The 26591-nt window shown below is 35.8% G+C and overlaps 1 pseudogene; it reads left to right on the top strand.

Moving 5' to 3' along the window:
• Positions 1–9150: 9150 nt before the first annotated feature.
• Positions 9151–20078, top strand: LOC141685468 (GDSL lipase-like; annotated as a pseudogene).
• The last annotated feature ends 6513 nt before the right edge of the window (positions 20079–26591 follow it).

The raw sequence follows: 26591 nt of genomic DNA on the forward strand, positions 1-26591 counted from the left end.
TTTTTGTTATCTTGTTATGGCATTTGGTCTCAAGAATACAGGAGCCACCTATCAAAGGTTGGTAATAAAAGCAGTTGAATTTGAGAATGATAAAAGAAAATAATTGAAATGAAATAAGCTTTTATACTGTCTCAAAAACAACGGATAAAAATAATAAAGAAGAGTAAATTAACCAATAGAAATTGCCTAAAATAGTCGTTTTAATAATAAACTGTAAACATTCCACCCATTATCCGTCGTGTAATGCTTACAAACTGTAAGTATACTCGATGGATAATGTTTAGGGAATTAACGGTTAAGATTTAGACAATTCGACGGATGAGGATAAACTGTTATCCGTCGATTTTTAAAAGGTTCCAGAAAAGTAATTGATTTTTATTTGCAAATAATATATCGACGGATGACTCAACTCGATGGATAATGGTCATCCGTCGAGATGCAAATTTTGACTTAGCCAAAATTTCATCCATGACTAAAAATCAGCTAAATTTCTGGCTACATTTCAACTTGCAAAATAACTCAGATAAATTTAAGAGTAATTAAGCATACCTAACTCACTTACCAACCTTGAAAAGGTGGATTCATCCAGTGGCTTGGTAAAGATATCTGTAAGTTGCTTCTCACTTGGAACAAAATATAACTCTACAGTACCATTCATTACATGTTCCCTTATGAAATGGTACTTGATGTCTATGTGCTTTGTCCTTGAATGTTGCACTGGATTTTCAGTGATGGCAATTGCACTTGTGTTATCACAGAAAATAGGAATCCTCTCAACTTGCAAACCATAGTCTAGCAATTGATTTTTCATCCATAAAATCTGTGCACAGCAACTGCCAGCAGCAATATATTCATCTTCAGCTGTAGAAGTAGAAACTGAGTTTTGCTTTCTACTGAACCAGGACAGAAACTTGTTTCCTAGAAATTGACAAGTTCTTGTTGTGCTCTTTCTGTCAATTCTGCAACCTGCATAGTCTGCATCTGAATAACCAGTTAGATCAAAACCAGAATCTCTAGGATACCAAATGCCAAGTTTTGGTGTTCCCTTGAGATATCTGAAAATTCTCTTAATAGCTATCAAGTGAGATTCTCTAGGATCAGCCTGAAATCTAGCACATAAATATGTAGCAAACATTATATCTGGCCTACTAGCTGTTAAGTACAGAAGTGAGCCAACCATGCCTCTATAGCTTGAAATATCCACAGACTTTTCAGTAGTGTTTAATTCAAGCTTAGTTGCAGTGGCCATGGGAGTTTTTGCAGATATGCAATCCATTAGATCAAACTTCTTTAAAAGATCAAAAATATATTTAGTTTGACTAATGAATATTCCATCACTAACTTGCTTATCTTGTAAACCAAGAAAGTAAGTTAGTTCTCCCATCATACTCATTTCATACTTACTTTGCATCAGTTTGGCAAACTTTTTACAAAGTTTCTCATCTGTAGAGCCAAAATTAATATCATCTACATAAATTTGAACAAGTACTCTAGAGCCATTAACATTTCTGAAAAATAAAGTTTTATCTACAGTACCTCTTGTGAAGTGATTTTCCAAAAGGAACTTTGATAAAGTGTCATACCAGGCTCCAGGTGCTTGCTTCAGTCCATAAAGTGCTTTCAGTAGATAATAGACATACTCTGGAAAATTTGGATCTTCAAAGCCAGGAGGTTGACTAACATACACTTCTTCCTCCAAATCTCCATTCAGAAAGGCACTTTTGACATCCATTTGATAGACCTTGAAATTGGCATGGGCTGCATAGGCTAAGAAGATTCTGATGGCTTCAAGTCTTGCAACAGGAGCAAATGTTTCATCAAAATCTATTCCTTCTTGCTGGCAATAGCCTTTAGCAACCAATCTGGCTTTGTTCCTTACTACTATGTCATTTTCATCCATCTTGTTTCTGAATACCCATTTGGTGTCTATTGGATTCTTTCCTTTAGGCTTGGGTACCAGCTTCCATACTTTATTCCTTTCACATTGGTTTAGCTCCTCCTGCATAGCTAAAATCCAATCAGGATCTAACAAGGCTTCTTCTACCTTCTTTGGTTCTTCCTTTGACAGAAAGCTGTTGTATAGACATTCTTCCTGAGTTGCTCTCCTTGTTTGGACTCTAGAAGAAACATCACCAATAATCAGTTCAAAGGGGTGATCTTTTGTCCATTTCCTTGGTTGAGGTAGATTAGCTCTAGATGAAGAGACCTCAATGTTGTCTTGATGTGTGATTGAGTTTTGATTGCTAGAAACTCCCCCTGAGTTTGTAGATCTTTGATTTGAGAAATGGGTACTTTCTATAGGTGATCTACCTTGACTTCCTGCTCCTTTTGATAACCCGACGGATGGTGAATTTTGAGTACCGACGGATGAGGCAGGTTGTCTTCCAACGGATAATACAGATTGCCTTCTGATGGATGAAGCATTATGCAACTCGACGGATGTTGAGTTTTGTGCTTCATTGGTGGTAGATTTGTCTGCATTATCCTTAGATACTGTTTCTTAATCACTCTCATCATCACTTTCATCACTGACCATCTCAACATTGTCGAATTTGAGGCTCTCATGGTAATCTCCATCTTTCATTCCTTCAATCTTTTTATCATCAAACACAACATGTATAGATTCCACAACAATGTTGGTTCTTAGATTGTAGACTCTATATGCTTTACCAACAGCATATCCAACAAAAATCCCTTCATCTGCTTTAGCATCAAACTTTCCATTTTGATCAGTTTGATTTCTCAGAATATAGCATTTACAACCAAAGACATGAAGAAAGTTTAGAGCTGGCTTCTTGTTCTTGAACAAATGATAAGGAGTCATGCATCTTGCTTGATTAATCAGAGAGATGTTCTGAGTGTAGCATGCAGTGTTTACAGCTTCAGCCCAGAAATATGTTGGTAATTTTGATATTTCAAGCATTGTCCTTGTAGCTTCAATATCTGTTCTTCCTTTCCACTACTCCATTCTGTTGTGGAGTCCTTGCTGCTGAACTCAGTTCTTAAACTCAGTTCCATTATCACTCCTGATTCTTCTAACTTTGAAATCAGGATGATTGTTAACTTGCCTTATGTAATTGACGATGATTTCACTAGCCTCATCTTTAGACTTTAGGATATATGTCCAAGAGAACTTTGAAAAATCATCTACAATTACTAGGCAAAATCTTTTCTTTGAAATTGACAATACATTGACTGGTCCAAACAGATCCATGTGAAGCAATTACAGAGGCTCTTCAATTGTTGAATCAAGTTTCTTCCTGAATGATGCTTTGATCTGCTTCCCCTTTTGGCAGGCATCACACAGTCCATCCTTAGTAAACTCCACTAGAGGAATGCCTCTTACTAGTTCTTTCTTTACCAGCTCATTCATGGTATTGAAGTTTAAATGGGATAGCTTCTTGTGCCATAGCCAACTTTCATCTTGACTTGCTTTACTGAGAAGACAAGTTACAGATTCTGCTTTAGTTGAGTTGAAGTCAGCTAGGTACACATTTCCTCTTCTCACACCAGTGAGAACCACTTTGTTGCTTTGATTATTAGTCACAACAGAGGCTTCTTTATTGAAGATTACTGAGTTGCCTTTATCACAAAGCTGGCTGATACTCAACAGATTGTGTTTGAGACCATCCACTAAGGCAACCTCTTCAATGATGACATTATCCTTTGAAATCAAGCCATATCCCACAGTATAACCCTTGCTGTCATCTCCAAAAGTAATACTTGGGCCAGCCCTCTCCTTAAACTCTGTGAGCAGGGTAGAATCATCAGTCATGTGTCTTGAACAACCACTATCCAAGTACCACAGATTCCTTTTGTTTCCCTGCACACATCAAAATCAAATCAAGTTGATTTTGGTACCCAAGTTTCTTTGGGTCCTGCCTTGTTAGCTTTCTTCTTCTATTTCTTAGGTCTTAACTCATTTGACTTAGGAATTTCAGATTCTTCCTTAGTCATTTGGGTTGGGCCTTTGAAACCATTTAATGCAACAGAATTATCATGCATATTATGGCTAACAGAAAATGACATGCTTGGTGCAAACATGTTATTCCAGTAAGGCATGCTAAATGGCATTTGAGGCATATTGTATGCATCATAATATAGATTAGGTGCAAATGGCATATTAGCAAACTGTGCATTCATATTCTGTGTAGGCATAGCATTAGCAGGCATGGGAGGCATGGCATTTATGTTGGGAAATTGAGACTGAACAGACATGAGAGTAGGCATGGCTGATTTGAAATTAACAGACAAATGATTTATACTACCACACTTGACACAGATTTTTCTAGGAGCATATTTATCAGGTGTGTAGTTATTGTGTTTGTTAATCCCTACTTTACCATTCCTATTGTTTTCCCTTTTAGTCTCTGTTTTTACCTCAATTTTCTCAAGTCTGTCACTTAACTGTTTGACAGTCATGTGACTAACATTAGCCTTTTTCCCTTTCTTAGCTTGACTTGACTCACCTGAAACAAAGTTCTTGGAAACAGACCCATACTTTTCATTTAGCTTGATTAATTTGGCTTTGCTAATGGTTTGCTTACAGCCGACGGATGAGGATTTTTATCATTCGATGGATAACACTTTTTGTTATCCGACGGATAGTCCTCATCATCCGTCGAGTCTACATCTGTTAACAACCCATCTTCAAAAATAGGTTCTAGTTTCTCTTTATTCTTCTTCCAGGCTTCATCACAAAAAGACTCAATTCCTTGAACTTTGGTGATTTGAGCATGAACATCCTTGGATGTTTTCCATGCTTTAATCACCTCTTGTTCACGCTCGAGCTGCTTCTTCAAAATTTCTTCCTTTTTCAAGGACTCAGTTAATTCCTCCTTGGCAATCTTACACTCAATTTTTAGTTTCTCAAACTCAACAAACTGAGACTCAAGCACATTATTCCTCTCACTTAAAAATAAGTTGTTTTCTTTGATTTTAGCATTTTCTTTAGTGAGAGACTTAAGTGTAACACGCAAATTATACAATTCTGTAGACATGTCATTTATGGCATCATTACACTCAGCTTTAGATAAATGTGCAAGGTTTGTAGTGATTACCTGATTGCTTGAGGAACTTGTCTCTGTTTCATCAGACTTGGCCATTAGGGCTAGATTGACATAGCTAACATCTTCATCTTCATCCAAACCATCTGCTGCCCAGTCATTCTCTTGTGTAATAAAAGCCCTTTCCTTTTGTTTGAGTAGATCAAAGTATTTTTGCTTATAATCCACAGACTCAAACCTTTTCTTACTGGAATCTGACTTTCTACACTCATTTGCAAAATGCCCTGCCAAGCCACATTTGAAACATTTGAATTTTGACTTATCCATCATGTTTCTATTTGGCTTAGCTGCTCCAAAGTTCTTTTTGAACTTGAGCTTGGAAAATCTTCTGGAAAGAAATGCTAGGTGCTCATCAATGTCCTCCATGTCATCTTGGCTCAACGAATCTTCACTTGCTGCTGCAAGCCCCTTACCCTTATTCTCACAGACCTTTGAAGTTGATTCTACAGCTTCCATCTTTACTTCCTTCTCCTTTTCCAGATCAGCAACTAGTGTAATGGATCCTCCTTTCTTCTTTCCTCTCTCCATTCTTTCATCCTGCTCTATCTCAAGCTCATAGGTCTTCAGAATGCCATACAGTCTCTCCAAAGTAAACTCCTTATAATCTTGTGAGTTTCTCAATGAGACTGTCATTGGTTTCCATTCCTTTGGAAGAGATCTGAGAAAGTTCAGATTGGAGTCTTTAGTTTGATAGACTCTTCCATACAACTTAAGAGCATTTAGTAGTTTTTGAAATCTACTAAAAATGTCAGTGAGTGATTCACTTTCTTCATTGTGAAAATGCTCATATTGCTGAATCAGGAGCTGCATTTTATTTTCTCTTACTTGCTCAGTGCCATCACAAATTATCTGTATTGTGTCCCAAACTTCCTTGGCAGTTTTGCAGTTGATAATGTTATCAAACATGTCTGCATCAACTCCATTGAATAGAATTTTCATGGCCTTTTTATCTTTCCTGACCTTTCAATGTCAGGATCAGACCATTCATGCCTTGGCTTTGGAACAGATGACTCATTTCCTGTTGCAGCTCTCATTGGAACATGAGGGCCTTTTTCTATGCAGTCCACATAGGCCTCATCTTGAGAAAGCATATGAAGATGCATCTTTACCTTCCAATGATGGTAATTATCTTTATCAAGAAAAGGAATCTTGACTCCAACATCTTTCTTGTTCATCTTGCTGAATTGTTTTGATCTTTAAACTCTTTGAAGATTAAGAGTTTGCTGTGATACCAATTGTTAGTCCCTTAACAATATAGCAAGAATTACAGAAGGGGGGTTGAATGGAATTCTTGAACCTTTTTCTCAAAATAAAAATGATCAACTCGAATATAGATATAATGTTTTGATTAGCACAATGCGGAATAGAAACTTAATTGAATCAAAACATAAGTAATTAAAAACAAGAGTCTTTAAAAACTTTCTGGTGGATTTAAACAATTCCACCAGAGATATATATAATATATCGAGAGGACTCTGTGTGCAGGAATGCTCACAGCTGCTTACAAAATTGAACTACTGAGAATACAGGAAATGCTAATGATTCCGCTTACAAAGATTTCTCTGTTTTTGTATTTCTCAGCTATCTCGGTTATTTTTCTATTTGCTACTCTCTTGGTTTATATAATACCAAGATTACAAAGTAAAAAAGACTGAACAAATATAAAAACTATCAGTCTTAAGCTTTGCTGCTTTTCGTCCTCTATTACCCAGTTAATGGGCTTCCACAGTGTGTTTGTATACATCTCGACGGCTGTGTGTCAGCTTTCACTGTTCAAATGCTGTTTGAATTCTTCATATGATCATCCGTCAACTTTCAGAACATCCGTTGATGGTTTAATTGATCATCCGTTGACTGTTATATTAAACATCCGTTGATAGTCATTTGATCATCCGTCGATGGCTTTGTTAATCATCCGTCGGTAGCTATTTTGGCACTTGACTCTATTTCACTTATGCAGAATTACAAGACATCATTTATGTACAATTAATCAACCTATTCTGCATATCTAGTTAAAGTCAACATGACTTATATGCTACTACAGATTCTATACAAAGGTGCATACATAACTGTGCTACAAACTTATTATTACATAAACTACTCACTCGATGGATAATAAATTAATCATCCGTTGGGACTATAATGAGTTATTCGTCGGGACTATAATTCTTATCCGTCGAGTGCTACACAATTTCACTAAGTAAAATCTACTTAGATGTTTTGTTTATTTAATCATCAAGTACACAACATATGCACAACACCACCAGATAACAGGACAGGTGATCCCAAACTCTTGAGTGCAAAGTGCAGGATGACTCCAAAGTTCTCCAACGAGGACACCCGTTGAATACAAGAACAGAGTTCCCAAAGCACACACCAATGTTAACCCCGCATCCCCAACGAGGACACCGGTTGAATACAGGAGGAGGTCTTCAATCATCAGGCATATCCCTGGAGGCCTTCAAGCTTTTCACGAACATCCCCCTCCTTGACCGTCTCAAGGAGGGAATTCTTCAAAGAGTACCTGCAACAAATACATTAGTAAAAATAATCTCCACTGCTCCTCTCCATGCAAGCTTTATCCTAAAGTCACCATTGAGAATACATAGACAAGGCACTGGACGCGTCCTAAGACCCTGGGCGCGTCCTCTCTTTCATGAAACCTGCGTAGCCTCCTCAAAAACCCTAGTGCACAACATTCCACTACACAGGGCGCGTCCTGGGCAAGACAGGCGCGTCCTCCAGCTGTTATTGCTACAAGACCATGTTTGCCAAATGCCTTCACTACGGTTGACGCGTCCATGTAGCTTGGGCGCGTCCTTTATCAATCATGCACTCCCAAGTTTCGCCATCACTAGACTGTAAAATATAAAACATCTCCTCTAGATTAGGCGCGTCCTCTCTGCCTGAAAGCGTCCTTATCTTCTACAGCGCAACAGCGGGTTTGACTGTATTTAATCCGCATTTGATCCGAATCAATTCAATGCCAAATTTTAGGTATAACAACAACTTTATTTATAAAGCGGAAGCTTTTATAATGCAAAGAGATTGTCTTTGGAAATAGATCTTGGAATTATTCTACATGTCACACATGCATAAGAGATTGTCTTTATGTACAAGTCTGTCTGCGACTCTTATCTGTGTGGCTAAACCTTGCCTGCAGCTATGCTTAATAGCATTGAGCTGAACATTTTCGTTCACCAGGAAATGAACTACCAGCAGTTTAAGAGTTAAACTCTTTCAATATCACTTGCATACAAGATATTAAACATAAAACTTGCCTCCAGAGTTGGACTTAGCATAATCGTTTTCCCAAAGTTGAAACAGCAAGACAATATTGTTTCCAGTGCAGTAACATATATACAATAATGGTTAAAAGAATTCATACAACGCTTTTTAAGAAGGAAAATGCTAGAGGCCCGAATATTATTACAAAAAAATTCCCCAAATATTTTATAAATGATAACTTTTCTCATAATAATATAGGACTTCGCATACATTCATATGCGCCCACGTTTTAAATTTCGACACGTGTCATTCCCCCGTCACTTTGTAACTATTTTGATACAAGTTTTGTAACTATTTTGATACAAGTTTTGGCTTACCTAGCATTACTCTTTTAAGAAATGCCTTTAATTTAAAAAAAAATCATAAATTTTCCGTTTGGAGGGTTGAATCGAATAGATAAGTTGCAGAAGGTCAAAATATAGATAAAACACAAATGTTGTCCGAGATTTGATGCTTCAAGTTTCATATGAAAACTTGTAGGGGGGGGGCTTAAGATTTTAACAGATATGATATTTAAAGTTAACAGATATGATATTTCAAGTTTCAAATGAAATTTTGACGGTCTTCGGGGGTTTAGGATTATATCATACTAAATTCTACTGATTATAAAAGATGTCCATCCTAGTAGTTTAAAGCTGAATTCAATCCTCCTACCTATTTTCCTCACAAACTTCTATCAAAGAAATTTTACACCATAAATTCCATTCCCTCTACATTCATTATCTCCATCCAGTTGGAGCATAAAGCTTTTAAAAATAGTTTTAAAAAAAAAACAAACTGAGAGTGCTACACTGCAATGGCAGAACGTGCAGCCCCATCAGCAACAAGGCTTCGCTTCTGTGCCCTGTTGTTTTTAATCAGTAGCACAACTGTTTTGTGTCAAAACACAAGCTCAATAATAACAAAGCTGTGGGAAAAAGAAAGCAGCCGAAACATAATTAATCATAAAGCAGCCCTGTTTGTGTTCGTAGATTCACTATACGATCCTGGTAACAACAATTATATCAGTACAACCAATACCCATTTCTAGGCTAACTTTTGGCCCTACGGAAAATCATATTTCTCTGAACCAACAGGAAGATTTACTGATGGCCGTACAATCCCTGATTTTATCTGTAAGATCAACCACACACACACACATATAGCACACACACGCGAGCATACAACACACACATACAAACACCTGTTAGCTAATTTAAGCAGACATCTTAAGTTTTACAAGTGACAATTATTTTTGAGGCAAGTACGCTGGACTGCAGATAATTCCACCATTTCTCCAACCCGGGAATCATGATTATCTTTATGGAGCAAATTTTGCCTCTGGGGGGGCTGGTGCTCTCGATGAAACAAATCCAGGACGGGTACATATCTTCTAAAGTTCTAAACAAAAATATATCTGCAAGTAAAAGCTTTATCATTTAATCTAAATACCTCATGAGATTGGTCAAATCTGTTTCTTCTGGCAGGTGGTAAACCTCAACACACAATTGAATCAATTCAAGAATGTAACAGATCAACTAAAGCATCGGCTAGGAGATAAAGAAGCTTCAGTCCTCTCCAGATCTGTTTATATGATTAGCATTGGGATAAATGATTACTTAAGCACCACCAAGAGAGACTCTGAACAACATAGGAGCATGATCATAGGAAATGTGACCTCTGTCCTTAAAGTGCTTAGCTTAACTTTGTACTTAATTTAATAATTTCCAGCTCTTAAAATACCTTTAAAACTGTATTCAACTATTGACAGGAAATATACACGACCGGGGGAAGGAAATTCAGTTTTGTTACCATACCGGCCTTTGGTAGTGTGCCAAGCATGAAGGCGCACAAAACAGAAATCAGAACAAGCCGTGAAGACTTCTGCAGAGAAAATTTAACAGCACTGGTACAAGAACACAATAAAGCAGTTTCTGAAAAGCTGGAAAAGTTAGAGAAGCACTTAGAGGGGTTTATGTATTCCATTTTTGATTTCTACACTGCCTTTAATGACAGAATGATCAATCCATCGAAATATGGTAATCCGGAACTACTTTCGGTGATAACAAACTTAAAATGTACTACAGATTTATTATGGCCTAAATTGATGTGTTGTTTACTATATATGTCCAGGTTTTAAGACCGGGGACAGTGCATGCTGTGGCAGCGGTCTGTACAGAGGAATTAATAGCTGCGGTGGAATGAGAGACGTAAAAGAATATGAAGTATGCAAGAATGCTAGCGAGTATTTGTTTTTTGACTCTGCTCATCCCAGTGAAATGGCTAACCAGCAATTGGCCAAGCTAATGTGGGAAGGAAGTTGTAGTGTCACAGGCCCTCACAACCTCAACTCACTCTTCGAGTCTTGATATGAAAGCATCCCTGTAACTTCTGCTTGGATATTCACTCTATATTTTTAGAAATAATAAAACATATGTAATTTTGTGTTGTCCTGCTGAATAAATTGCAGACATAATAGTTTCCACCCAGCCTGCATGCCTTGTTGCGGGCTTGTCTCTTGGGCTTACTCACAACTATGGTGTATATTGAAGTTTATTCAATGAACCGTATAGTTTATTTACTAATTATCTAAATTTTTAAAAAATTGTCCATAATTTATATGTCACTTGAATTTACGAGAGTGTCAATTGCTTTGGCTTAAAGGAAATGACTTGATACATAATAATGGAGCGCGCGCGCATTTGGGAATATTCAATTTTGAAATCTCAAAGTATTTTTTTTAATACCCTGTTAGTCTATTTAATTATTTATTTATCAAAATGTATATTATATTAATTTTTTATTTATTTATCAAAGAGTATATTATATTAATTTTGTATTAAAATATATGATTGTAATTATATTTCTGGAAGTGTCTAGAATTTTGTATCGAAGTAGTAATCAAATTTGAGGCGGTCAGTGATAAGTCAAAAGTTTATTTTTATCCTATTTCTAAATAGATTACTATCTATAAATACTTCTTCCGTCCCAATTTATCTATCATGTTTGATTTTTCACGATCAAACTGACCCAACTTTAACTGAAAATTTCATATAATATATAACTAAAAATATGTATAAAAATTATATCACTAGAAAGTACATATAATATACTTTAATATGCAATTTTCAATTTTACAAAATAATGAAATAATGAGTTTATTTACGGTCAAAAGTCAATTTGACCATAAAAAGTCAAACAAGACAAATAATTTAGGGATAATTTGGGATGGAGGAAATATAAAATATTATTTTATTTCTGAGTGTATAACCGCGTTCAACGAATAGACTAGGCCAGGGTGATCACTAGCATGAATCATCAATATACTTATATAAAGGAGAAAACGAGAGCGTTTAGGTGGCGCATCTCAAATCGTCTCATTCTATTTTTCTAATTTTCTCAATTTTTTGAGTTAATAAATCTCAAAAATTATAATTACCTTGTATTCTCCTAAATATATTATCATCGCTCGTAATATTCTCCTAAAATTTCTATAAAATCTTTCATTAAGATTTTTGAAATCAACTTATCATTTTTTTTACCTAAAACTTCTACTTTCTATTTAAATCAACTTACCATCTTGATATTCTCATAAATTTCATTTTTACTATAATTTCTCCTGTTTTTCCTAAAATTAACTTACTAAATTCTATTTTTTACCTAGTAGGGTTTACCCAGTGCACACCCAAAGGGTAGCGGTTGCGGGTTACCTAAGATAAAAAATTCTATTTTTTAACCTCTGAAATATTAAAAATACAGATATCTATAAATATTTATACAACATCTTTCATTAATATTTTTTAAATGAACTTTGTCATCATAATATTCTCCTAAAATTTCTACTTTCTATTTTAAATCAATTTATCATTTTCGTATTTTTCTAATTTCATTTTTATTATCATTTTTTCTATTTTCCTTAAAATCAACTTACCATAGTGTTATGGATAAAAAATTAAGTTATATTTATACGCGTGTTTAATTCTAGGGTTCGTGAGCTCAAGGCTTTTAATGATTGCGCTTGTGTTTCGTGGCTAAAAACTGCCCTCACAAGATGCCTACGTATCTTTGTATATTTAGAGAATCAAGCCAAAACGTAGTTCTGAATTGTACGGTGAGGCCCCTTATATAGGCATAGTATGCCTCGAATTGGATTAGGGTTAGGAGACTTGGTGGACAAGTCTCAGATTTAGAATACACATTGGAGTCCTAGAATGTAGGGATTTGCTTCCTTATAGGATTGTGTAGCTTGAGGACTACTCTTTTGAGAGTTTGATTCTGTTTTGAACTTATTTTCTTAATCATAATTTGGGCTGATACTAGGCCTACGAATTTTAATAATAAATACTTGGTTTGCGGGCCCTTTGAGCCCAATAATGACATACTAATTGTTGGGCCTTAATAACTCGACTTCGTCTTTAACCAAATCAGGCATAATTAATGCACTTAGATATCACGCAGATAGGATTATTTTTATCCCCTATCATTTGCCCCCCCAACTTCTAGGAAAATATATAAGATTTCGGAGAAGTTAAGTTGTCATTTTGCCCTTGCACGATATCATTTTTATCGTAAAGTGTGGAGCGACCTACACGTTTACAACGATTTACCAATCTCGAGGCTTCAAATTGTTTTCTGAAAATTTTCCATACTCATTTTCCTGACACACTTCCTCTGCTGTGATATGTCTTGATTCGGTCGAAGCGCCCTGGTTTAGGGGTTCCGAGACGTAATGTGGTCCCTGATGGGGGTTCGGATCCAACGCCCCCGGCCTTTAGTAATTTTCAAGAATTACTCTTTTAATTCCTTAATTTTTCGGGAATTTTTCAAATTTTCTACTAATTTCGACCATGATCCTAGTTACTTAGTAATATTTATGTACCTTGATTGTGCAATTGTTAAATATTCATGTCACACTTGAATTCTATGATGCAGTGACAATGGTTAACAACTCTTGAGTACAGAGGAGTACAGGGTGTAATAGGGATGGTCATTAGGTCACTTCGGGGTCGGGGAGTGATATCCCTGCCTCCGATCCCCGAACTCAAAACTGATCCCCGAACCCGCCCCGATCCCGAACGGAGATTATTTTATTCCCTGATCCCCCGCCCCAAATGGAGAACAGGGATGGGATTCGCAAAATTTATTTATTTATTTATTTCATTTAATAAAATTAAACTGTAAATAATATTATTCAATAAAAATTCACATAGTAAATTATAATACATATTTTTTTTTAAATTTAAATATTAATTTTTAACCTTAATTTGAATTAATATGTATTTTTAGTATCAATAATAAACAAAAATAATATTATTATAATGAAATAAAAACACGATAAGTAAGCTTAAATCATTTTGAAGATAAGAAATTGAAAATAATAATATGTTGTATATATTTCAATAGTTATTTGATGTATTTATATATATATATAATATTTTTATTTAATAATATTATATATATTATTAAATTATATATTCCATTACTTAACAAAAGGTACGTATATATTTAAGTTGTACTAAATATTATTTATATTAAAATATTAATTTTATATGGTTATTGATTTAAGATATTGATTTTTCTTCTAAATATATTTTTGTTTATGTTTGAGCTAGAGATGCGCAAAAGGCCCATCGGACCGCGCTTTATCCAGGCTTTAAAAAGCCCGGTTTTTTGAAAACGGATTGTTAGTCCCTAACAATGCAACAAGAATTACAGAAGGGGGGGTGAATGTAATTCTAGTAAACTTTTTCTTGAACTATAAAATGTTCTAACTCAAACTATGTATATATATGTGTTTTGATTTGCAAGGTGCGGAATAACAAGTTAAGTGAATCAAAAACACAAAGTAATAAAAACACAAGCTTTTAAAACTTTCGGGTGGATTTGAAAGTATCCACCAGATATATATATATATATATATATAGTATCCACCAGATATATATATATATATATATATCGATTTAAGAACTCTGTGAAGAACAAATTATCTCACAGCTACTTTACAAGTGAACAAACAAACTACAGAGAAATTCTTAACAGTTACAGCTTTTTCTATTTCTCTTCTAAAAGTGTTTGCTTAGTTAGTTTGTTTCACTAGCTACACTTGGTTTATATATCACCAAGTTTACCTGGTAATAAGACAGATTAATAAAACAAAACTATCAAGTCAAACTCTATGCTGCTTCACTACTCTATTCCAACATCTTTGAAAATCTTCTTAGCTTGCATGGAAATGGTAATGCTTCTTTGTTCTTCATTTCCCGTTAAACAGGCTCCCACATTCCTTTTATAAACACCCAACGCACGTGATTGTCTTGTCACTGTCAATAGATATGAATTGATCATCTGTCGGGTACATGCTTGTCATCCGTCGGGTTGCCTTATTGATCATCCATCAGGTTGCCTTGTTGATCATTGTTAGTCCCTTAACAATATAACAATAATCACAGAAGGGGGTTGAATGGAATTCTTGAAACTTTTTCTTGATTGAAAAATGTTCTAACTCGAATATATATATAAGTGTGAATTGATTAGCACAATGCGGAATAGTTACTTAAATGAATCAAAACACAAGTAATTAAAAATAAGAGTCTTTAAAAACTTTCTGGTGGATTTGAATGATTCCACCAGAGATATATAATATATATCGAGAGAACCCTATGTGCAAAAAGCTCACAGCTGCTTATAAATATTGAACAACTAAGAATGCAGAGAAATGCTAAGAATTCTGCTTACAAATGTTTCTCTGCTTGTCTCTCAGATAGTTCCTTAGTTGCTACTTCTTGGTTTATATATCACCAAGATTATAAAGTAATGAGACAGGATAATAAAACAAAAACTATCTAGTCTATTACAATGCTACTTCATTACTCTATTCCATCATCTTTGAATATCTTCATAATAGCATGGAAATGGCAATGTTTCTTTATTCTCGAAAACCCAGTTGAATAGGCTACCATATTCCATTTGCATCCACTCGACGCATGTGTTATCACTGTCAACAGATATTTGAATTCTTTATCCGTCGGGTTCATGATCATCCGTCGAGTTATTGATCATCCCTCTAGTTATTGATCATCCGTCGGGTTGTTCATCATTCGTCGAATTCATTGTTGATTATCCGTCAGGTAGCAATCAGGCACTTGACTTCATTTCACTTATGCAGAATTACAAGACATCATATATGTACAATTAATCAACCTATTCTGCATATCTAACTAAAGTTAACATGACTTAAGTACTACTACAAATTCTAAACAATGTGTATGCAGGAATGTGCTACAGACTTATTGATACATAAGCTACTCACTCGATGGATAATAAGTCATCATCCGTCGGGACTATATTGAGTCATCCGTCGGGACTATAAACCTTATCCGTCGAGTGCTACATAATTTCACTAAGTAAAATATACCAAGGTGTTTTGTTCATGAAATCATCAAGTACACAACATATACACAACAATCATCCGTCGGGTAGTTTTGTTGATCATCTGTCGGGTAGCTATTTGACACTTGACTTGTGGCGCCCTCCAAACCCGGGTCAGAAGTTTGGGGTCTACACACACACACACTGATTACAACCTGCTTATAACAATAATAAAGATAATAATAATAATAATATGCAGTGACCCTACTTACCAACTACCACGGATCACAACAGGTTAAAGTATGCACACAAGCCAAACACACTAATATATTATATATCGATTAAATCCCAACCATTCAAACTCAAACTGAGTATTAAACATATTACAAACTTTTATAAATTTACATTATTCCAAAAGAAGCCTACTAGCTCAGCTTCAACGGCCTTAATCCCTAGCTCTCGCACTGGACTGGGGATCCTTGTTACCAACTGGTTCCTTTTTAACTGGAAAGAGTATAAACAACATCGCACAAATGAGCTAACTAGCTCAGCAAGTCACAATGACAAAACTGAGAATAATGATCATCAAGTGAATATGGTTATGATATCAAGTGAACAATGAATTATGATTTAGAATTGGATACTATATTTTTTATTTTAAAACCAAGGTTAGGCTGCTGATCAGTCACGCACTAACCCCGAGCAAAGCACACAACATTGCTCTAACTACTGGATCCAAGGCACACATTGGCCTAACTTGACCATTATATGGTCTGACCACGAATCTGGTCCACAATTTTATAAAAACAATCCAATTCTAACATAATAACAAAATTAAACAATAATAAACAATAATCAGAATCATTAACAACAGTGAGTGTTTAACAATGAAAGGGTTTCAACCCTTGTGTGGATCAACAAGGTACTTTCAAGGCTTGGATGTTGGGTAATGAAAGAATTGGATAACAAAGGAATCAATGTTTCAGGGTTTCAAGAATTTGGTCTTTCAAAGCATAAGATACCATGGGTTGAGTATATAATAATTCAGTTTAGTGTTTGGTATTTAGTTTGTATGTATTTATGGAGTAGTATCGTAGATTTGTGGTTCGTGTTTGGGTATACAATAATCAATGGCTTAGAAAGAATATGGTTCATGGCACAAGAACAATAACTGAAATCAGGGTTTAGGTTTCCGTGCTTCAAAGCACTTGCAATGTCAACAAGACTATCAAGTACTATAATATCTCGAGAAAGTTCAGAACACTTGCCTGGTATTAGCTTACTATCCTGCACTCGCTTCCAATCACAATCGTCTTACTCCTCAACTACCTGTTTCCCTTTCCTACGTCTTGCCTCTTCTGCTCATATATTATAAGCATCTATCAATCATCAACTCATAGGATTCTATTCAACACATACTTCTATCTACCCTTCGTTTTACCCAAATCCGATTAACGGATTGAAAGTTATGCAATAATCAAGTAAACACCGAATATATAGACCGATAGTCAATCAACAAGTCACATATAACACATAATACATCACATAATCAATGACAAATCATTTATAAAGAAGTCTCGGGTTATAAATAGGCTTTCGGGTATTTAAAATGATTTTTAAAACATTTTTCGGAATTAAAACGGGTCGTTGGATCAATTTTGGGTTAATAAACAGGGTTCGGCTGGCCAATTCTGGCTCCGAAACAATTTTATAATAATTATCGAGCCTTGGAACTAATTTAGAATAATATTTTAAAGCTCGAAACTATTTTTCGGAATTTTTAAATCATTTTTAAATAATTAAATCTAATTAAATAATTAATTAAAATCAATTAATAATTAATTAAATCAATTAATCAATTAATTTTCGAATTAATTGACCAATTAATCAATTAAAAATTAACTGAAATTAATTAACTAATTAATTCAGATTTATTTTTGAATTAAAAATAATTTTCGGAATTAAAATACTATTTTTTTTAGAATTTTCAGAAATTAAAAATGAATTTTTATAATTAAAATGAATAGGAAATATGATTTATAAACATTTTATAAACATGAATCCTATTTTTGAAAACTTTGCAAACTACATGGACTAAACTGCAATTTTGCAGTTCCAGTCGCCGAAAAATCGAGGGTGGCCGGAGAAGACGATCTCGGCGTCCTCACCCCACCAACACCTCCAGATCAACACTACACAACACCAGGAACTTGTTCATGCAATCAAAACATTCTAATCATCCCTGTTCTGGCCGGAAATTGGCCAAGAACATCGCCGGTTTACGGCGAACATCGTACATCTTTAAAACACAACTCCCTTCAATTCAAGCATCCTCTGTTATCGAGTTATATATCAATCGATTGCAAATTTCATAAGGAACACAACCCACTATAAATCAACAGCTAATTACCCCTGAATAAAAAACCCCCAAATTTCAATTGAAAATATTCATACGGGTTATAAACCCTAATTTTAAAATTCGAAAATCAAACTCAAATTTGAACATGTTATTGAACTCCAAATCAGATGTATAATATACCAAAATCATCAGGAAAACAAGCTCTACAATATGCAATCATCAAATCATACAAACAATCATCTGAACAAAAATTCATATTTTTCATAAAAATAATTCGAAAATAAATAAATTTTTAGAAATTAAACCTTTGATTCTGTAGGTGTATGGATTACAGATTCTGATAGAGCTTCTCAAGACCTTCAAATCCAATACTCGAGCTTTTCAAACAAAGATCAATAACACCTTCAAAAGTTGGTTTGATTCTTGAAACAATTTATGAATATAGGATTTTTCTCTGTAAAATTATATATTTATCTGTCTGCAAATGATTTTGATACGAAATAAAATACGGTAAAAGGCTATTTATATTTATGGAAAATTAGTATCCCGTTGGATCATTCCGGATATAAAACGGTACGTTTATTTGTAAAAACTGATCCAAACGGTATCGGTTTTCGGGATAATTATCCAAATCAGTACAATTTGTATTGCGGTCTTGGTCTCAGCGCCTGGTTACACGTATTACGAAGTGATAATTGTGATATTTTAATAAAAAGCTCCCGTTTATCGAAAATACGGGTTTTTATTGATTTACCGAAATGAATACTGTATCGAAAATATTACGCCGGGACCCGCGCAGGACAAACCGTACGCCGGATCGAAAAAGTCGAAACATGGAAAATGCTCGGAATATTACAATTAGGTTAGGAAGGAGTTCTCGGAAGAGTTTCGGGTTCCAAAAACGTAACAACGGTTGACGTCGGTTGGTTCCTGTTTTTATAAAATAGATTTTAAGTACTCGGAAAAAGATTTTATAAATTTCATATGATTCATATAAATTCATAAATCAACATAAAAATAGTTAGGAAGATATGACAATTATCTATATTTTATTTTGGACATATAAAAATTGAAATACTCAATTAATACTATTTTTGAATATTCAAATACAAATAACACTTAACAGTTAATTCACAGAATAGATATTGAACACACATAATAATTATTTAATTAGCAAAAATAATTACACGGTATATCCCAGATATTACATCCTTCCCCCCTTAAAAGGATTCTGTCCTCAGAATCTCCTAAGAAAACAAATGAGGGTACTTTTCTCTCATATCACTTTCTAATTCCCAGGTTGACTCTTCAACCTTTGGGTTTCTCCATAATACTCTTACTAACTTTACCACTTTATTTCTCAATACTTTCTCTCTGTCCTCTAGAATCTCTATCGGACTCTCTACATATGACAAATCTGCCTGAAGCTCTATTGGCTCATATTCTATTACATGCCTAGAGTCTGGATTGTATTTCTTAATCATTGATACGTGAAAGATATTGTGAATGTGCTCCATGTGCGGTGGTAACGCCAACTCATAAGCTACTTTGCCAATGCGCTTTAAAATCTCAAAAGGTCCGACATATCTTGGGCTTAGCTTCCCTTTCTTCCCAAACCTCGTTAGTCCTTTCCATGGTGATACTTTCAATAATACCAACTCCCTTCTTCAAATTCCATGTTCTTCCTTGACTGGTCTGCATACTTCCTCTGACGATCTGGTGCGGCTATTAATCTCTTCTGGATAATTTCAATAACTTCCTTTGTCTGCTGCACCAATTCAGGTCCGAGTATTTTGTGTTCTCCTACTTCGTCCCAATATACTGGAGATCTACATTTGCGTCCATAAAGGGCTTCATAGGGTGGCATCCCAATGCTGGCGTGATAGTTGTTGTTATAAGCAAACTCTACCAGGGGTAAATGCTCGTCCCAACTTCCTTTAAAATCAATAGCACAAACACGTAACATGTCCTCGATTGTCTGGATCGTTCTTTCACTTTGTCCATCCGTCTGCGCGTGATAGGTCGTACTCATATTCAATTTTGTTCCTAAACATTCTTGAAAACTCTTCCAAAATCTTGAATTAAATCTTGGATCTCGATCAGATACAATAGATACTAGAACTCCATGATGAACTACAATTTCCTTTAGGTACATATGGACTAACTTGTCGAGTGAAAATCTTTCATTTATAGGCAGAAAATGAGCTGACTTGGTAAGTCTATCCACTATAACCCAAATGGCATCATGATTAGCCCTTGTCCTTGGTAATCCAACTATAAAATCCATGGCAATGTGTTCCCACTTCCATTCTGGAATCTCTAATGGCTGTAGCAATCCGCTTGGTCTCTGATGCTCTGCTTTAACCCTCTGACAGGTATAACATTTGCTAACCCATTTCGCAATTTCCCTCTTCATATCTGGCCACCAATAATTCTTCTTTAAATCTCTACACATCTTGGTACTACCTGGATGGATGGAATACCTTGAATTATGTGCATCCTGTAGAATTTCATTCTTTAACTTTGTCACCGGTGGAATCCAAATTCTAGATGAAAACCTCAGAATACCTTGGTCATCTTTCTGCCTGCATAACTCTTCGCCTACCAAACGATTTATATCTTGATCCATTACATCTTCTGACATTTTTTTATTTTCTCTAATAATTCCGGTTGGAAATCATACTATACACTTTTACTTCCTTAGGCTTGCAAACTCTAATCTCCAATTCCAATTTCTGAAATTCCTTATATATATCTTCAGGTACGGACAACACATTTAACCTTTCCTTCCGACTTAACGCGTCTGCGATAATATTCGCTTTACCGGGATGATAATTAATCGAGCAATAATAATCCTTGATCAACTCTAACCATCTCCTTTGCCTCATATTAAGTTCCTTCTGGGTAAATATATACTTCAAACTTTTGTGATCCATATAAATTTCACATTTCTCTCCATACAGATAATGTCTCCAAATTTTCAAACCAAACACTATGGCTGCTAGTTCCAAATCATGAGTAGGATACTTTTGTTCGTGTGGTTTTAATTGCCTTGACGCATACGCAATCACCTTGTCGTGCTGCATAAGAACACATCCTAATCCTTTGTAAGAAGCATCACTATAAATTACGAAATTCCCTTGATCATCTGGAAGTGACAAAACAGGTACCGTGATTAATCGTCGCTTCAATTCCTGAAAACTTTCCTCACATTTGTCGTTCCATATAAACTTCTCATTCTTTCGTGTAAGCTTTGTTAATGGTATGACAATCCTCGAGAAATTTTGACGAATCGACGATAATATCCCGCCAATCCTAAGAAACTTCTTACCTCGGTGGGTGTTCTCGGTCTCTCCTAATTCGTAATTGCCTCGATCTTTGCCGGGTCCACTTTGATCCCTTCATTACTAACTATGTGTCCTAAGAACTGAACCTCCTGTAACCAAAACTCACACTTCGAGAATTTAGCATACAACTTCTTTTTCCTTAAAATCTCCAAAGCTGTCCTTAAATGTTCCGCATGATCTTCTTCCGTCTTTGAATAGATCAAAATATCGTCTATAAATACAATAATGAACTTGTCCAAGTATTCCTTGAAAATTCTGTTCATCAGGTCCATAAATGCTGCCGGGGCATTGGTCAATCCAAAAGACATTACTAGAAATTCATAATGTCCATACCTTGTTCGAAAAGCTGTCTTTGGTATATCTTCTGGCTTGATCTTCAGTTGATGATATCCCGATCTTAAATCGATCTTGGAGAAATACTTGGCTCCCTTCAATTGGTCAAATAAATCATCAATCCTAGGTAATGAATACTTATTCTTGATTGTAAGCTTGTTGAGCTCCCTATAGTCGATACATAGTCTCATGCTTCCATCTTTCTTCTTGACAAATAATATCGGTGCACCCCACGGGGACACACTGGGTCTAATTACTCCTTTCTCTAACAGCTCTTGCAATTGCTTTTCTATTTCTTTCATTTCGACGGGCGCCATTCTATACGGGGCCTTGGATACTGGTTTTGTTCCAGGTGCTAAGTCGATCGCAAATTCAATTTCTCTATCTGGAGGAAGTCCTGGCAATTCGTCGGGAAACACGTCTGGAAATTCATTTACTACTAGAATATCTTCAAGTTTTGCTGGCTCCTGACTCTTGTCAATCACGTAGGCTATAAAGTGCTTGCATCCTTACCGTAATAACTTCTTAGCTTGAATTATTGTTAAGAACTTCTTTACTTATTTCTGGCCCTTGAATGTTACTATCTTTTCATCAGGCGTCTTTACCATTACCTTCTTATTTCGATAATCTATCTGGGCATCGTGCTTAGATAACCAATCCATCCCCTAATATAACGTCAAATTCTCCTAACTTAAATGGTATCAAATCTACACAAAACTTACTACCAGAAATCTCAACCTCACAATTCCCACAAACTTGATTCACAGTTACACGTTCTTGGTTTTCTAATTCCACAGTCATTATTTCATTTAAATACTCTACTAGACAATTTAACTTGCTAACAAAATCTTGTGAAACAAACGATCGAGTTGCTCCCGAATCTATTAACACTTTGGCACATAAAGAATTCACATTGAGCATACCTGCCACGACATCTGTATCCTGGATAGCATCCTTCACTGACATGTCGAAAACTCTAGCCCTTGGAGTCTCATTTACTGTTGGGGTAGATCCCATAATCCTCAATGCATTATTGACTGGGGCTGGTGTCTTGCAATCCCTGGCCATATGTCCTGGCTTTCCACATTTGAAGCACGTAAATCCAATGGCTGGAACCTTCACTGCTGGATTCCGAATAGGTTGATCCTTATTTGCTGGCTCTCTTGCTGGCTGATTTTGGCACTCCCTCGAATAGTGCCCTTTCTGATTATATTTGAAATATACCACGTTCAACTTGTTACAAACTCCCCCATGCTTCTTTCCACAAACTTGACAATCTAGAAAAGTTAATCTCAACTGATTCGGCTGATTCACATTAGCTGGACGGTTTCCCTGACCTCCGTCTCCTGCATTTTGTCTCCTGAAATTAAAATTTCTCCTTGGCTGAAACTTGCCCTTCTTAAAATTTGGAAACTTCCCTGGTTGTGACTGACCCTCACTTCCCTCAACCTTCCTTTTCTTGCTCTCTTTCTCCTTCTGTGACATCTCACTTTCTGTCTCCGCAATCATAGCCTTTTGTACAATTCCTGCATAGGTTTCCAATTCAAAGATAACTACCTTTTCTCTGATCCATGGCTTCAAGCCTTGCTGGAATCTCTTAGCTTTCTTCCTATCAGTATCAACATACGATGGCACATACCTTGACAATTCCTCAAATTTACTCTCATAATCTGACACCGACATAGTTCCTTGCTTTACTCCTAAAAATTTCAGCTCCATCTGGTCTTGAACAAACTGAGGAAAATAATTTTCTAAAAACAATTCCTTAAACCTTTCCCAAGTAATAACATCTGTACCTTCCAATGTCTTCACCATCTCCCACCAATGGGTGGCCTCATTCTTCAAATAGTAACTTGCAAACTCAACCTTCTGCTCCTCTTTCATTTTTACCAAGGCAAATGCCTTCTCTATTTCCTTTAACCACACATTTGCTTCAATTGGCTCTAAGGAACCCTTGAATTCTGGTGGGTTTACTGCCTGAAAAGTTTTAAAAGTTACCTGGGAATTGGTCTGTCTTTGTTATTGTTGTTCCAGGTGAACTGTTTGTTGGGCCAAGATTTGGAGAATCTGGGCTATTGCTGGTCTATGGGTCCTGGGTTCACATTCTGGTTTGTCTCATCTTGGTTGTTATTGTTGTTGTTGTTGGTTTCTTCATTTTGGGTATGGGTGCGAGTATTTCTTCTGGGAGGCATTTTCTGTAAAGAATCAAACAATTTATTTAGCTTTTGAATCAAATCTTTGCATAAAGGAAAAGTTTTGTAAAACAGAAATATCTCTTTTTGAAAACAGTTGTAACTAAGTAAATTGCATGTTTTTTTACAGAATATAAACAGTTATGGAAAATAGGGTATATGGTATCACAGGGTATAACTGGTGCAATAAATAAGGTAAAGTAAAATAAGTGTGATAAAGTAAATGACAGTGCTGGAAAAGAAAAGGTACTGATATATATAGATCAAAAGTTTTAGGTGGTACAAGCGTAAAAACACTTTGAAAGTAAAAGCAAAAGGGTACAACAACCTACTCACTAGTCAACATCGCTAGTCTATAAATACAACTCAAAAGTCTACTGATACACACTACACACTACTGTCCATACTACATAACCATAACAGCAGTGCTCAGAATCTCTGAGTCATGGAAAGTCTGGACCTCCAATCTCCTCAAGCTCCTCTAGAACCCACTTAGCCCACTCCACAAGGAAATCAGGGGTGATGTCCTCATGTGTAGCCTCAGTAATCCTCACAGCAGCTGCTCTATGAAATGCCTGTAGCCTCTCTCTGGGTCGCCTCTCACCACTCCCAACCTCTCTGGTACGCATGATATGTAGTAACTCCTGAATCTGACCCTGAAGGAATCGCTGCTCCATAAGGCAAGCCTCAAACTGATGATATGGGACAGGATAGGAAGAGAACTGAAAAGGTACTCCTGTAACTGAATGACTAGTAAAGCCTGAATCAGCAGGTGGGGGTCCTCTAACAGGTGGCCTCATGCCTGGAGGTGGAATAGCCTGCAGTGGTACGGGCTGCAACACCGGTGGAGGTAGAATAGCCAATGCTGGTGGAATAACAGGACGGGGATCCGATGCTGGTGCTCCAACTGAAGGCTCTGAGTGATCAGCTGATACAGGAATAAAAGAGTCGGCCATTGCTGCTATATAAAATTATATCGCAATATAAGAATCTCGAACCACGACGTGAATTATAGTACTATTGGTTATACCGTAACACTCAACCTCTCAACGTTCTTATCATTCTATTCCTTACTTCTAATCCTAACCCTCTACCCATTCCCGTCAACCTAGGCTTGTGTCAGTGACTTATAACCTGTAGCTCTGATACCAAACCTGTGGCGCCCTCCAAACCTGGGTCAGAAGTTTGGGGTCCACACACATACACTGATTACAACCTGCTTATAACAATAATAAAGATAATAATAATAATAATAATATGCAGTGACCCTACTTATCAACTACCACGGATCGCAACAGGTTAAAGTATGCACACAAGCCAAACACACTAATATATTACATACCGATTAAATCCCAACCATTCAAACTCAAACTGAGTAATAAACATATTACAAACTTTTACAAATTTACATTATTCCAAAAGAAGCCTACTAGCTCAGCTTCAACAGCCTTAATCCCTAGCTCTCGCACTGGACTGGGGATCCTTGTTACCAACTGGTTCCTTTTTAACTGGAAAGAGTATGAACAACATCGCACAAATGAGCTAACTAGCTCAGCAAGTCACAATGACAAAACTGAGAATAATGATCATCAAGTGAATATGGTTATGATATCAAGTGAACAATGGATTATGATTTAGAATTGGATACTATATTTTTATTTTAAAACCAAGGTTAGGCTGCTGATCAGTCACGCACTAACCCCGAGCAAAGCACACATTGGCCTAACTTGACCAAGGCACACATTGGCCTAACTTGACCATTATATGGTCTGACCATGAATCTGGTCCATAATTTTATAAAAACAATCCAATTCTAACATAATAACAAAATTAAACAATAATAAACAATAATCAGAATCATTAACAACAGTGAGTGTTTAACAATGAAAGGGTTTCAACCCTTGTGTGGATTAATAAGGTACTTTCAAGGCTTGGATGTTGGGTAATAAAAAAATTGGATAACAAAGGAATCAATGTTTCAGGGTTTCAAGAATTTGGTCTTTCAAAGCATAAGATACCATGGGTTGAGTATATAATAATTCAGTTCAGTGTTTGGTATTTAGTTTGTATGTATTTATGGAGTAGTATCGTAGATTTGTGGTTCGTGTTTGGGTATGCAATAATCAATGGCTTAGAAAGAATATGGTTCATGGCTCAAGAACAATAACTGAAATCAGGGTTTAGGTTTCTGTGCTTCAAAGCACTTGCAATGTCAACAAGACTATCAAGTACTATAATATCTCGAGAAAGTTCAGAACACTTGCCTGGTATTAGCTTACTATCCTGCACTCGCTTCCAATCACAATCGTCTTACTCCTCAACTACCTGTTTCCCTTTCCTACGTCTTGCCTCTTCTGCTCACATATTACAAGCATGTATCAATCATCAACTCATAGGATTCTATTCAACACATACATCTATCTACCCTTCGTTTTACCCAAATCCGATTAACGGATTGAAAGTTATGCAATAATCAAGTAAACACCGAATGTATAGACCGATAGTCAATCAACAAGTCACATATAACACATAATACATCACATAATCAATGATAAATCATTTATAAAGAAGTCTCGGGTTATAAGTAGGCTTTTGGGTATTTAAAATGATTTTTAAAACATTTTTCGGAATTAAAACGGGTCATTGGATCAATTTTGGG

Source organism: Apium graveolens, chromosome 9, assembly GCF_009905375.1.
Source record: "Apium graveolens cultivar Ventura chromosome 9, ASM990537v1, whole genome shotgun sequence".
In the NCBI taxonomy this organism is placed as follows: Eukaryota; Viridiplantae; Streptophyta; class Magnoliopsida; order Apiales; family Apiaceae; genus Apium; species Apium graveolens.